The sequence below is a fragment of the Falco punctatus genome (assembly GCF_963210335.1).
Source record: "Falco punctatus genome assembly, chromosome: 2".
Classification (NCBI taxonomy): domain Eukaryota; kingdom Metazoa; phylum Chordata; class Aves; order Falconiformes; family Falconidae; genus Falco; species Falco punctatus.
The window spans coordinates 77,462,524-77,476,664 of record NC_137581.1 but is presented as its reverse complement, the minus strand read 5'-3'; the positions used below and the strand labels follow the sequence as shown (position 1 = coordinate 77,476,664).

The following is a 14,141-nucleotide window of genomic DNA, read 5'->3' as shown; positions in this document are numbered from 1 at the left end:
GTAAGACAAAAGAAAACTGACAGAAATTTGCACTGTGTTGCAGAGGCTGACCTTAGTAATAGACTGTGTGGAATAATAGATAATTGAGCTAGGCTTGAAAGCATGGCAGCAAAAAGAGAAATGGCAGTACATAATTATATTACCAAAGAATATCCCTCTTTCAGTTAACACCCAGGTCCAATTAATGGTTCAATTATATTCTAAAATAATTGGTTACATTACACTAAAACCATGTATTTTTTTGTATCTTCTTGTGTCCTCCCTCTTAATATCCCTTTCCTCCCTATATCAAGAATAATTTGGGTGGTGACCCTGAAGCTTGTTCTGTTCGTGTTGGTTCCTGCATCCATGTTAACCCCTGCTGAATTCAACAAGGCATGACAGAGTGGAAGGGAGACTGCTCTATTTATAAAGTGTAGATTTAAAACCAGAGCTCTTAGACCTGTTTCCATCATACATAGCTTTAGGTACCTGCCAAAGGGGACTACGTTAGAAAAAGCATGGCCATTTTCATAGGCAAAGGAAAGAAGAGAAACATTGAGAAATTATCCAGACATGTGGCCAAATCATCCCCAGATGGTGCTGAATTCTCTCTCCTTTGACCATACAAATGACCTGCCAACACTCAGCTCTAATCATAAAATCATTTAGGTTGGAAAAGACCTTTAAGATCATCTAGCACTGCCAAGTCCGCCACTAAACCATGTCCCTAAGCAGCTCATCAACACATTTTTTAAACATCTTAAGGGATGGCGACTCAATTCCTTCTCTGGGCAGCCTGTTCCAATGCTTGACCACTCTTTCAGTGAAGAAATTTTTCCTAATATCCAATCTAAATCTCCCCTTGTGCAACTTGAGGCCATTTCCTCTTGTCCTATCACTTGTTATCTGGGAGAAGAGATGGACAACCACCTCGCTACAACTTCCTCCTTTCAGGTAGTGGTCAAGAGCAGTAAGGTCTCCCCTGAGCCTCCTTTTCTCCAGGCTAAACAACCCCAGTTCCGTCAGCTGTTCATCATAAGTCTTTTGCTCCAGACCCTTCACCAGTTTTGCTGCTCTTCTCTGGACACACTCCAGCACCTCTACATCCCTCTTGCAGTGAGGGGCCTAAAACTGAACACAGTATTCGAGGTACAGTCTCACCAATGCTAAATACAGGGGGGATGATCACTTCCCTTGTCCTGCTGGCCACACCGTTTCTGATACAAGCCAGGATGCTGGTGGCCTTCTCGGCCACCTGGGCACAGGCCAGCTCATGTTCAACCGGCTGTCAGCCAACACCCCCAGGTCCTTTTCCACTGAGAAGCTTCCCAGCCCCTCTGCCTCAAGCCTGTAGCATTTCATGGGGTTGTTGTGACCCAAGTGCAGGACCCAGCACTTCTCCTTGTTGAACCTCATAAAACTGGGCTCAACTCATCAATCCAGCCTGATTAGTTGCATTAGCTGTGGTATTCATACTTAGGTGATATCCAAGAAAGCAGTAGTCAAAAAAAGTGAAAAGGTGAACATACACTTATGCTGACATATATTTCTGCACTTTAGACATGCACAGTCTGAAATCATGTTCCAAACACCGTCAGGGTGCATTTGGCCATGACTCTGCTCTGCACGTTCTGGTCCTTCAGCCAGCATGCATTATCTTCATATCAGTTATGACACATGATGCATCAGGAGGATGCCATGTGTCTTCAGATGGCCAGCAATTCATGTGAGAAAAATCACATGGTAAAACCACACCAAAGCATAGACATAGTGAAGGATTAAGCCTAAACTAATGCTTGGACAACTGTAGCTCTTTTGGTGAAAGTAAGAGCTATAATGCCATAATACAAGAAGATCCTGCAGAAGTGACACCTGTCCTCCTTCCCCATTAGACTGTTTTCAGAGACTGGTTTCTTGTATCTTATAGACCCATGCAGGGTCTTACTTGCACTATAGCACTTTAAGCAGACAACTGAGGACTAGTAAAAAGGACCGCAAAGAAAAGAACAGAGTTAGAAAGCTTATGTGACTCACACATATAAGTAAAATAAAACAATTTCAGAGACACCCACCTCCTTCCATTAAAGAAATCTCCCCAACAATCCTGGGAAACACAAACCAAACCAGAGCTGGCTACAGAAAAGAGAGACAATTGTGTACTTTTACAGATCTGCATCATTCAGGCACTGGTAGGGGGTGGGGGCAACCCCAGCGGGGTCAAGGAGAAAGAGAGGGGCACCTTCTTGTGCAACAAGACCAGCTTGAAAGGACATGTGATGTGCAGGTCATGCTACGGCTCTGCTGTTCTTACCCTTCTCAATAAATCCATATCTACACATCAACAAGGAATACAGGCTTTCCTGTGCTGGAAAGTGGTTTTTTTTTTCCTACTTTCTCTACTGCTTTTCTCTCCTACTTCTCTACTACAGAAGAGACCAAAAGTTCTGTAATAATGCAAGCATATTTCATCCACTTACCCCAGTAGAGGGGTTATTACTTTGCTAATGCATTCCTCCTACACTCCATTTCAAATTAAAAAAGAACTCTTCTGCCTAAAAGCATGTTTGTTTGTTTGTTCTCAAGCCCAGTTCTATGAGTTGATCTGTTAGAAGATACAATTACCTTCCACAAGCAATGTGGAGTCACCTTACCTCCCATGTGGGAGTAACTTCAGGAACAATTTCCAAACCTGGTAAAAATAAGTCACTCTTTTCTTGTTTAGGTTTGGTATATGGCTTGCCAGTCCCATCATTTCTTCCTGTTTCTGATTCTGATTTCTATGCAAGCCCAGAAGAAAGTTGCCAGTATTACAAACAAAGAAGAAATACATCTGAGTACTACATCAGAATGAAGGAGACACAAAAAAGCAACAAAACCCCAGAATAGAAAGCCAGCTTTTTTGCTGAACTGTTTCTATCTGTACCCATGTATACCATAGCTCCTAATTTGCCCATGCATCTCATCCTTCCTTGCACCTGTCTCAGCTTACAAACCCAGCACTTCACGCAAAAGATATGCCTAACAGCATATTTGTAAGCGCTTGGAGATAAGGGGAAAAGCTGCCTCTGATGTCAGACTTGGAGGCAGGATGTCTGCAGACTGCATTTTCCCCTATAGGAACCATCCACTGCTTGGCATGCACCGCAGGCTTTGTCATCTTTACCACAGTCTCCATACAACCGTCCTTGTAAAGCAGTTCAGACAGAGGGCAATGAGCCATTTCCAGGGAGGAGGGAGGAGGATCATGTACAATATCTGTCTAAGGAAACAAATGGGCAGGATGTGGAATAGATCCCAAGAGAATCTTAATCAAGTCAGTATCAAACAAACCCTCCATATGCTGAAAGAACATAACATTAAACTCCTTTAGAAGTTAGAAGTAGTACAGTCCTTTTCTATTAACGCACAAGTAATAAGGCTACATCTTAGTGTGGGTTCTGCTGCTTTTTGTTTTTTCCCCCACACTGAAATATTTGAAGTACTTCTTAAAAATAAGAAAAGTGGGGAAATTACATTCATGGTTTTCTGTTTCAAATATTTATATGCTTTTACAAAAGTGGGGGGAGGACTGCTGGGATGTACATATACATGCAAATAAACATCTGGGAACTGATCAAACCATTGAATGCGGGAAAGTTTTGGCAATCAAAGAGTACATAAGCAGATCTGGGCACAAAAGAAGATAAGAATATATCTTTCATAGGAAACGACATGGGGACAGGCAAGCAGGCAGCCAGCAAGCTAAGGATGGAGTTGTGTTATTCAGCAGGCAGTTCTCCATGTCAAAGGGAACCCTGTTTGTCAGGTCAAACAGCTGGCACAAGGTGAAAAACAAGAGCAACAAACCCCAGAAAGGTATTCAAGCACTGGCTTATGGAGGGGGATTTCACTCCTCACCGCCACACTGTGCAGTACAGCATGACAACCCCACATACTGCAACCCTGCTGGGACAGCTGCCCTGGCTCTGCGGCCACAGAACCCAAGCCTTGTTTTTAAGAGCCCACAGCCCTCTCTCCACTCATGTAAAGCAGCTAAAAGCCATGAGAGGTCTGTCTGCACCAGGTAGATCCATTGAGCGAATCCCTTGGTTTGAAGCTGCTGACATGGCTGCCTGGCTGGAAAGCATTTTCTTGGTAGGTACCGGCTACCTGCAGGCTTGTGCAGCTGGAGAAGGAGGTAGCATTCAGTGGCAAACAAGCTAAGTGTAGCCACCTGACATCAAATGTGTGCACAAATGCATGTAGTCTGTGATGGGTGACTTCCACGGTGGAAACTGTGGTGCAGCCCAGCCCCAAGGCAAAGAGAGGGATCAGAGGCACAATACAGAAATCAGGGTATCAAGCTGCAGGAAAAGGCTGAGTCAATATCTCAGCAAGGAAGAGTCAGAACAGCTGGTGAAAAAGGTTACTTTTTACCACGATTCAACACTCTTATGATAATACCAAGCAACATTCAGACTACACCCCAAAGAGGTACCAAGCAATGTCTCACTTTTACCTATAGAGACATGCTCTTTGTAACCACCCTTGGTGAAATTCAAGAAAGTGCATTCAAGATGCTTTCAGTCTGCTGTGCTCTTGAGTATCATAATGGCAATGGCTAATGTCAGGAGGTATCATGGAAGATGTGAATTTTACTTCAATTTTCTTTTCAGCCTTGGCACCACCAAGACGTAAATCTGAGCAATCCATGAAAAGATTTCAAGGGAGTTTCTTCATGCAGATATTATATCTTTTGCTGAGGTGTGGTACATAAGCATCTGGTCATTTGTGATAAAAAAACAGGTTTTTCTTGTCCATTTCCAAAACACAGAGCTTCCAACAAAATCAAGCTACTTCTTCAAACAATGTGACACCCTTTCTCAATTAAACAAAGTCCATATTTCATGATAGCATCTGGCAGGTGCAGAATTACAAGTGACTACCACTTTTTTTTTTTTTTTTTCTAGAAACTTTGTTCATACTATGAACTGAATTGTTTTGTCAGCTTATTTGAAGAAAAGGTGATTTCCTTAATGTGTTGCTTTTAGGATACTCAAAATACCACTTTTGCAGAGAAATCTTGTTTCATTCTGCTTTATGAAACAGAAAAAAAGGGAGGTATATCTATATATGTTCTAATCAAGGCAATATTTAAAGCTGGTGGTGATAGATTTGGAAAAGCAAACAAAGCAAGCTACATGCCAGATAGTATCTAAAAGGAGCCAATTTTCTTATTGGATGTCTATTTTTTAAATTGTGATAAAAAGGCACTTTCAGCTCAGCAACCTACTGCTCAACAAAGGCAGCAAATCTGACAGGGCAGGAACTTGCACAGACATTAGTGGCAAATAGTGGGGCATTTCAGCAAGTTTCTGGTCCCAATATGAATCGATACTCAATGAACATAGCTTCTTCCTGTCTGGCATGGGCCTTAATGGTTCTGTTATCATTGTATTCTCTGACTGTAAACTTTTCCCCCAGCTTTATATGAGGCTGTTAGGCTGATGGGCCACAAGGAATTTTGATCCAGCCAACTTTAAGAATCAGGGAAAAAATAGGATTAATAAAAATATATGCAGCTGATTATTTAAAGCATGGAGCTTTCTCCTCACTTAAAGTCTGATTTTCTTCTTCCCACACCACTCTTAGCAACACACCTTGCATGAGATCTGGAATCAACAGGGTTCTAGTGAAGACAGTATCTACCAGGCAGAGATTCATCCCTTATGCTTTTTCATTTTCTCAGCCTTTTTAAGAATGACAGACTTTGACACATGCTTATCTCACCTTAACACCAGCTTTCTCACCAAAAGGGAGTTACCTATATCTTACTCCATCATTAACTTAGGCCAACTGGTTGTAAGGTTGGTGTCTTAATGTCACACCTGCATGATGATGTGGGGGGTTGTGTTCATTGCACCATGCTCTAAGCTTGGTGAAGAGGAGGACTTTAATGCAGCACATACAACAGGTCTCCGTGAGGGGAACCGACACCTGATAGATGATAGGATTGTCACCTCCCAGGCTATGGAGCACACCCTCAGCCACATAGGTCTCACACCATGGCTATCGATGGCCCTCTTGGGCAGGGCACCTCTAACACTACCACAGGTGGTGATACCCCATATGCACCTTCAACAACAAGGACAGCCATGAGTTTTCTCTCAGCAGTGTCCATGTGTGGAGGTAAAGGATCTGCAATCAGACCCTTACCACCATTTCTCCTAAGGGAGCTCCCAGCTGGAGGAGCTCTTTGCCGCCTCTCACATCAGTTTTCCTCACTCTTAGCTGTCAGTCTGGGGCTCCCCGTCCCATGGCAGTTTGCAACTCTTTGTGCAGCAGGGGAGTGCTAAAAGCTGCTTCGTGCCAGTGGTTACAGAGACGTAGGAAATGAACAACTCCAGCAGAGTCATTATAACCCTTTCATTTGCCAAAGGTGCCAGCTGTGCAATTAACTACCAGTGTGTGCAAGGGACATTTCCCACTAAAAAGTATGCAGTGGCTGGGAGACCTAAAACTTTAAATACCTATCTTGCAATATAGCATGATAGAAGTTCATTTGTGTTTTTGAAAAGGCTTTTAAACAAGTTGAGGAATCTCTTGGAAACCCCAGTAGATTAGGATGTAGGCTGGTTTTGCTACAAATGAAGGATGTTCTTTTATTTGTATTTCCTTTAGGAAGCCCAGCTTCAGGAAAAATGAAAGCACCTACTTAATTTCTCTACTCTCATGATTCTCAGAATGACATTTCTTTTAATGTCCTACTTTTTCTTGTGTGTTTCTGTGGGCCTCTCACTAACAGCCTGAATGACTGTTACACATGACTACAGGGGCTGTCCAGATTTGGTTAAACTTGACTCCACCAGAAATTTTCAGTTCTTTATTAATAGCCTTAAACCCAGAAATTTCCGAGGCTTCAGTGAATGTACCTAAAATTCATTGAGTGTTTCAGCTCCTCCACTTTGTCCCACAGTCCTCTAGAAAACACCAACATGTGTTTATCTGGATTCCAGAAAACACTAGTGTTCAAAATTATTCCTACTTCACACTAGAGAAGCCAAAGACCTGAACATCTCTTTCAACATCATTGCTATGCACGGTCTGGACCAGAAGAAGAATCTCATTTAGGAGTCTTATTTGCCATCCAGAGGGACCTGGACAAGCTCAAGAAGTAGGCCCATATGAACGTTATGATGTTCAACAAGGCCAAGTGCAAGGTCTTGCACCTAGATCAGCGCAACTTCAGTATAAATAAAGGCTGAGAGATGAAAGGATTGAGAGCAGCCCTGCAGAGAAAGACTTAGGAGTTTTAGTAGATGAAAAGCTGGACGTGAGCCAGCAATGTGCACTTGCAGCCCAGAAGGCCAACCGTAACCTGGGGCTGCATCAAAAGAAGTGTGACCAGTAGGTCAAGGGAGATGATTCTGCCCCTCTGCTCTGGTGACTTACCACCTGGAGTAGTGCATTCAGATCTGGAGTCCTCAGCACAGGAAAGACATGGAGCTCTTGGAGTGAGTCCAGAGGGGGGCCACAAAGATGATCAGGGGGCTGGAGCACCTCTCCTATGAAGACAGGCTGAGAGAGCTGGGGTTGTTCAGCCTGGAGAAGAGAAGGGTCTGGGGAGACATTATTGTGGCCTTTCAGTACTTAAAGGGTGCTTATAAGAAAGATGGGGACAGGCTTTTTAGCACGGCCTGTTGCAATAGGACAAGGGGTAATGGTCTGAAACTTGAAGAGGATAGATTTAGGCTAGATATAAGAAAGACTTTTTTACAATGAGGGCAGTGAAACAATGGAACATGTTGCCCAGAGAGGTGGTAGATGCTCCATCACTGCAAACATTCAAGGTCAGGCTGGATGGGGCTCTGAGCAACCTGATCTAGTTGAAGATGTCCCTGCTCATTACAGGGGGGAACGTTGGACTAGATGACCTTTAAAGGTCCCTTCCAACCCAAACTATTCTGTGGTTCCATGATTTATACCTGGAATATGAGACTGGAATTCAAGTCTTTCCTGATTAACATTATGTGTTTTTAATTCCTTCTGTGAATTACAGAATACAGTCCTGAATGCCTTGCATCTCAGAAGCACATGAATTGCATATACAAATATGGCAGTGAAATTAAATAAACCTGAGATCAATCTTTCATGTGGACTTGTGGAGGATCTTTAGTTTTACAACACACTGTGTTAACCATGGACGGCTGCTGAGGTGTGGTTAAGTAACATGTTGCCACTCAGCATCCAAAGGAAAGGAAAAGAAATTGTAGAATAGTTTGGGTTGTAAGGGACCTTCAAAGATCATCTAGTCCAACCTGCCTGCCATGGACAGGGACATCTCTCACTAGATCATGTTGCTCAAAGCCACCCTAACCTTGAACATTTCCAGTGATGTGACATCCACAACTTCTCTGGGAAACCTATTCCAGTGTCTCACTGCCCTCACTGTAAAACATTTCTTCCTTCTGTCCAATCTAAATCTACCCTCTTTCAGTATAAAACCCTTGTGCCTTGTCCTGTCAGTACAGACCTTGCTAAAGCCTCTCTCCATCTTTCTTATAAGCCCCCTTTATATATTGAAAAGCCACACTAAGGTGTCCCTGGAGGCTTCTCCAGGCTAAATGTGAAAGAGAAATACAGTTTTGGCCTTGAGCAACTGGAATCAGAACTGATATTAAACACAAAAATTAGAAACAGAAGCTCTGGTCTTTTTTTACTTGCTTTTCACAGAGTAGGAAATGTCTGCTTAAGGAGCTGGGGGAAGGGAGATTTTAACACATTCTCCATGAGCACTGTGGAGTGCAGACAAAACCACAGTCATATCACCATATGTTAATGCATTTACTAAGCACTGCTTTTTAATAATTTTCTGTTGCAGTGAGGGAAAATCTCATTTGGCTGTGATTTGCATTGTACCAGCATAAGATATTAATCTGTGTTAGATCAAAATCAATGCTGTCACTGAAGTATCCATTCCTTTCGTTACTCTAAATAGCATTTTGTCCTAATACATTGAGTCATTGCAGTACAAGCAATAGAAATCAGTAAATACTTCTGTTTTATTTCAGGGTATAAACAACACTTAATTCATCCCCTCTTCACAAAAAGGTAGGACCAAACAGAACAAATTTGGATAGGCTTTATTTACCACAACTGCTATGTTTTCCGTAGGAGCAAACAAAAGGGGCTATTTTGGGGTGAGGAAAGGTGAACAGGACTGGGAGAGATGGAGGAAGCAACACAGTGCAGTGGGATCACACCCATTTGGGTATGTGCCAAGAGAGAACAGGTCAATCCATCTGAATGTTACCATCAGGGATGAGGTGACAGGTGCCAGCAGGTCCTAAACTGAATGGATTGAAAAAGCAGATGTGGCAAAGGGGGAGTGGCAGTGCCCCAGCTAAAACAGAAAAGAGACTGATCTGTACTTTGTGTGTCATCCAATGTCATAGATTTTCTGCTTTAGATCATGCCTAATGTGCTGCACACACCGTAGTTATCTAGGTAGCCTTGATAGCAAATTAGATTGACAAACACATCTGTTGTCCATAAAATTCTGGGATTTTACAAAGTTGCCAGTTTTTGCTAAGACAACTTTTTTGTGTCCACTTAACAGATTGCAACCAGACACACACCCCTGGGAAAAGCAGATCATCAGACCAGAGTCTGCCCCATGGATCAAAGAGGAGCAGACGTGCCCTCATTGGGTCAAGAATACTGAATGACTGACTCACAGATCAAAGGCTGCTCAGTGCTTAATAGTCACATTAGAGCCTTCTCATATCAGCAGTAACCCAGAAAACCTCCTCTCTGACTGATTAGCCTGTTTGTCCCAGAAAATGTCTTCCTTATGTCCCTTGCTCCCCAGTGGATGGTTTAGTCTTGATGTAGGGCACAACAGCTGGCAGTTCCTGGATGGAAGACAATGTTCCAAGCGCTGCTCTGTCTCATATAGGCCTTGGCTATTTCTCAAAACTACGGTACAATATGCTACTTCTCACATGAAAAGACAAAACAGCTTGATATTAGTAACAGCTTAATTAAATACAAGATAGAAAAGACATAGGAACAGTAAAGCTGTAGAAACATTTCACACTTCCCTCAATCAAGCATGTGTCCTGCTCCTCCTCACTTCCCAGATTTTTCCTTAGGTTCCCACTGTCCAGGTTAGCTCACCAGAGATGTCCAGAACTTCAGTGCTTTCTACACAGTTTGCACAAAATCTTTATCCTACCCTGTATTTCCTACGGTGGCTTCACGGTCCAAGTAAATGGGCATGAGGAAAGTCCCACAGTCCATCAGGTCCCTATATATTACGTTGTTTCCACACGTAGCTTGATAGGGGAGCAAGGACCATGTGCCCCAGAAAGCTGAGCTTGTTGGAATGGTTCTGACAAAAAATTTCTTGAAAAACATTTTTCTTTGAAAGCCAAAATGCCTAACAAGGTGGGGTCCAGTTTCAGAAAAACTGGCACTGGGAAGGGGTTTTGAAGTCTTTGACCTGGGCTTTCGGATTAGAGGGACTGCAGAAGGGAAAACAGGTTGAAAAATCTGATCCTGCCAAGACAAAAAGAGATGTTTCCCACAGGTCCATTTCATAAAAAGCATTCTTAAGGATTTGGTTTTCCTTCAGTGCAGAAGGAAAACTTCACAACCTCAGAAGCTGTCACAAAAAATGCAGAAGCTGTCACGAAACACAAATTGTTCCCTGGCCAGCTTTACCTGCAAGTCTTTAAACAGCCATGGGCTGAAGTTTAGGTTTGCGAAGGTGCACAAAAGTCAGCAAGTGTGTTATACATTGAGATTTCATACAATACCTCTAACACATCTAGATCTAGACTTCGTCTCTTGGGAAGAATCTTGGAAATCTGAAATGAAAGCACTTTCTGGGAAAGTTTTCAGAGAAAGTTTTCTGGTTTTCAGAGTCTGTCTGACCCACCATGGAAAAGTACTGAACCCAAAGAAGTTAGAGCAAGGCATGTAACTCCCACTGCAACTAGTGAATTCCATGTACAGTGCTGGATTGCAGGACTGTGCCCCTGTGATCAGGAAAATCAACACATTTAGCGATTTGTGTGTTGGCAGGTAGCAGATGAACAGCTACAAACCCTGCTAACACACTGTAGTCATGATCAGGAAATCATTCCATGTTGAGCGAACAGCCACAGAGCTGAAACAAGAGCTTCAACCATTTTCAGTGTTAAAAATTCTGCAGGTCTTTTTTTTAACTGTCACTCTCCTGGAGGTTCAAATGTTTTGCTTTGTTTCTTAAATCTTGTTAATTGTACTTAATTTACAGGCTTCCAAAGACAGCGGTACAACCTCGGTTGCTCAGGCAATTACTTGCAAGGGACAATCAAAATGAAGAAATGTACATTTGACTTTATATCTCTGTTGACTAAGGTACTTTTGGTTTCCATGGAATCTGTGGCTTCTGGCTTTAACAGTTAAGCCTCTTAATTTAGGGTTTTGAAAGCAACCAGCTTATTTTAAATGTGCATGTTGATAGCAGTCCTAAGTGAATTACACCTGCCGACCAAGTTCCAATGCATGATAAAACATACTACATGAAGATTTCTGGGATTTTGTAGGCAACTGGGTAGCAAAACCAAATATGTGATTAAAAGTATTTAATCTCACTTTTGTAGATTAGCAATTTCAAAGTCCTGTTACCATGGTTTTATAATGAGCTCACACTAAAATTTAAGGATGCATTTTGGTGGTGACTGGATACCTATTAAGCACTTCTTATTTCAGATGCAAGCCAAGCATGCTTAGAAAAAATATTTATGAAGCATCTTTACTAATTTTTTAAATCATCCACATAATGCATATTACAGAATGAATTAAAATTAAAGTCTGGATGGGGTCATCAGGCAGGGCTATATTCAGGTTTCTATGATTCAGCTGAGACTGGAAGCCTGAGCAGGCAGTGAAAGCAGGCAGAGTACTCCCAAAAAGTTATTTTCACTATGCTGCCTAAAAGTCTTTGAACACTATGGGTGTTTTTCACCTTCTGGAATCATGGTTATATGAAATCTCAATACAAAAAGGGAGTTTCTTCTCTGTAACGATTGCAGAGGCAACATAAAGGTTCAAAAATCAAAATGCAAAGAGGAAAAAAACCTAAATGTAATGCTTCTTCCTTTCAAACTTAATCAAAGTGGAAAATTTTGTTGGTGTTTGTCCAGTATTCAGAACAGATTCAAATTCATTATTTGCTAAACCACTAACAGAAAAAAATACCTTTAAAACCTTTATAGAAATTTTTACTAACAGAGCAAATCAACTTAATTTATTTTGCCTTTCTAATTTATGTCCCTCGGTGTTCCTATGGTTTTATATGCTAGGAAAAAATCCATTGTTAAGATGTTTGATAAAGTTCTGCAACCGAAAGGTAATATTGTTTGAATTAAGCTTCAAATTCATTTGTTGGATTTCACCCGCAATATTCAGCACATAGTCTGGGGAGGTAGACGACATGGTCCTCAGGCAGTGCTGAGGTGAATGCAGGTCTGCAGAATATGGTCAGGTGATATTATCCGTAAAGCTAATGCACAGCATCCTTCATTTGCTCCCATAGAACTTGCAACAGCTAGACAAAAATCTTTGATGTAATTTATTGAACACATTAGATCTTCCCAAGGATGGGAAGCACAGAAATGCAGCAAAATACAACTGGGCACTGAATAATCCACTTGAAAGCAAGTTGTGCAACTTTTTCTTAATCACTGGTTACCACCAGTTAATGGCTGTTTTGTTGTTCCTTTTCATAGCCTGTAAGCATCAACTTCTGCTATCATTTTAGTAAGATTTTTTTTCTTCTAAGCAGCATCCTGAGGCTAAAGCATTTAAAGAACAAATGAAATAATTATTTATATAAAAAGATTCAGCAGACACTTGTCAGAAAGGACTTCATTAATTTTCAAGTGACTTGAACATCCCTGCCAGAAAAGCTGTATTGGGTGAGCTGTATTGACTCACCGCATCTCTGAGAGTGTTCTCAAAACTCTTCCTAGAGGATGAGACTTCATCCTTCATAACAAAATGGCAAACAAAAGGAGTGTATGGCTAACCCTGCAGTAGTGTGAGCATCTTGCAATAACTCGGTCTCTCTCAGAGCAATGCCAGCCCTCAGAAAAAACCTTTTAAACAAAAAAACCTCTTTGCTTTTCTCCTCCTGACTGTGCTATTTCTCACAGGCATAACTGTGCCAGCAGACTACCTTTCAGGGAGCTCCAAGGCCAAAGGTAGGTTATCCCCTTTGGAGACCTGTGCTGCCATGCACCCTCGGGGGATGCCCAGGCACAGACAACGCACAGCAGGAGACAGGTGTGTGTAAGGCAAGCTCTCCATGAGCAGGAGGTGTCCTCCCTGGGTTAGGAGTTCAGGCATGGCCCTGCACTACTGGTATGCCAACAGCTTGCTCAGGAGCCAGGCTGGTTTTCCTGTGCAGCAGGGCACTGCCACTACGCTGCATGAATGCATAAGCTCAGGGATTTCAGCCACACTGATGACTCTGGTGACAAATTCAGAGCTTCCATGTGTTCTCCAACCCATCCAACCAGGGAACAGCAACAATGGCATGGGATTTTTGTGACTAGTCCCAGATGGAGAACCAAGTCCAGATTTTAAATGCAATATATTAAATATTTGCAGCAAACTCTAGGACCGGTTCATCAAGGGAAAGTGGAAAGGGAAGAACGTCCCAGAAATATTTATCAAACACTTTCCAACATGAGTGCCAAGAAATCGTGAGATGTTTCTGAGTAGAAAAAGAAAGGTAAATGATCAGATTCTGCTTCAGAAATTATCTTCTGCTCTCTTTTTGACATAGTTTTGGAAGAACTCTAGGTCCTTGCTGAATAAAAACCACCTTATATGACACATCATCTCTTGTTCAGCTGCCATATTCATTTTCCACTTGGGGTTTTCCTTACCAGCTGTAAGAAGTTCCACAAATGGGCAGAGAGCCAAAGCAAAGATCCGACATAAGTTTACTCCAAAAACTAGAAGGGAAGCATTGGAAACATGGATCAGATAGGGTGGGGTGTTTTTTCCACCACCCAGCCACTAGAGGGGACAGGAGACCCTCAGCCAGAGCAGTACATGAATAAACAAGCAGAAGGCCGTATGCTGTGTATAGAATTCATTCTAATAATACTGTTTACGTGGGA

General features: G+C 42.2%; 1 protein-coding gene across 5 annotated transcripts in view; it reads left to right on the top strand.

Moving 5' to 3' along the window:
- Positions 1-14,141, top strand: part of KCNJ6 (potassium inwardly rectifying channel subfamily J member 6) — a 192,532-nt gene that overhangs the window by 100,385 nt on the left and 78,006 nt on the right. The window lies entirely within an intron of this gene.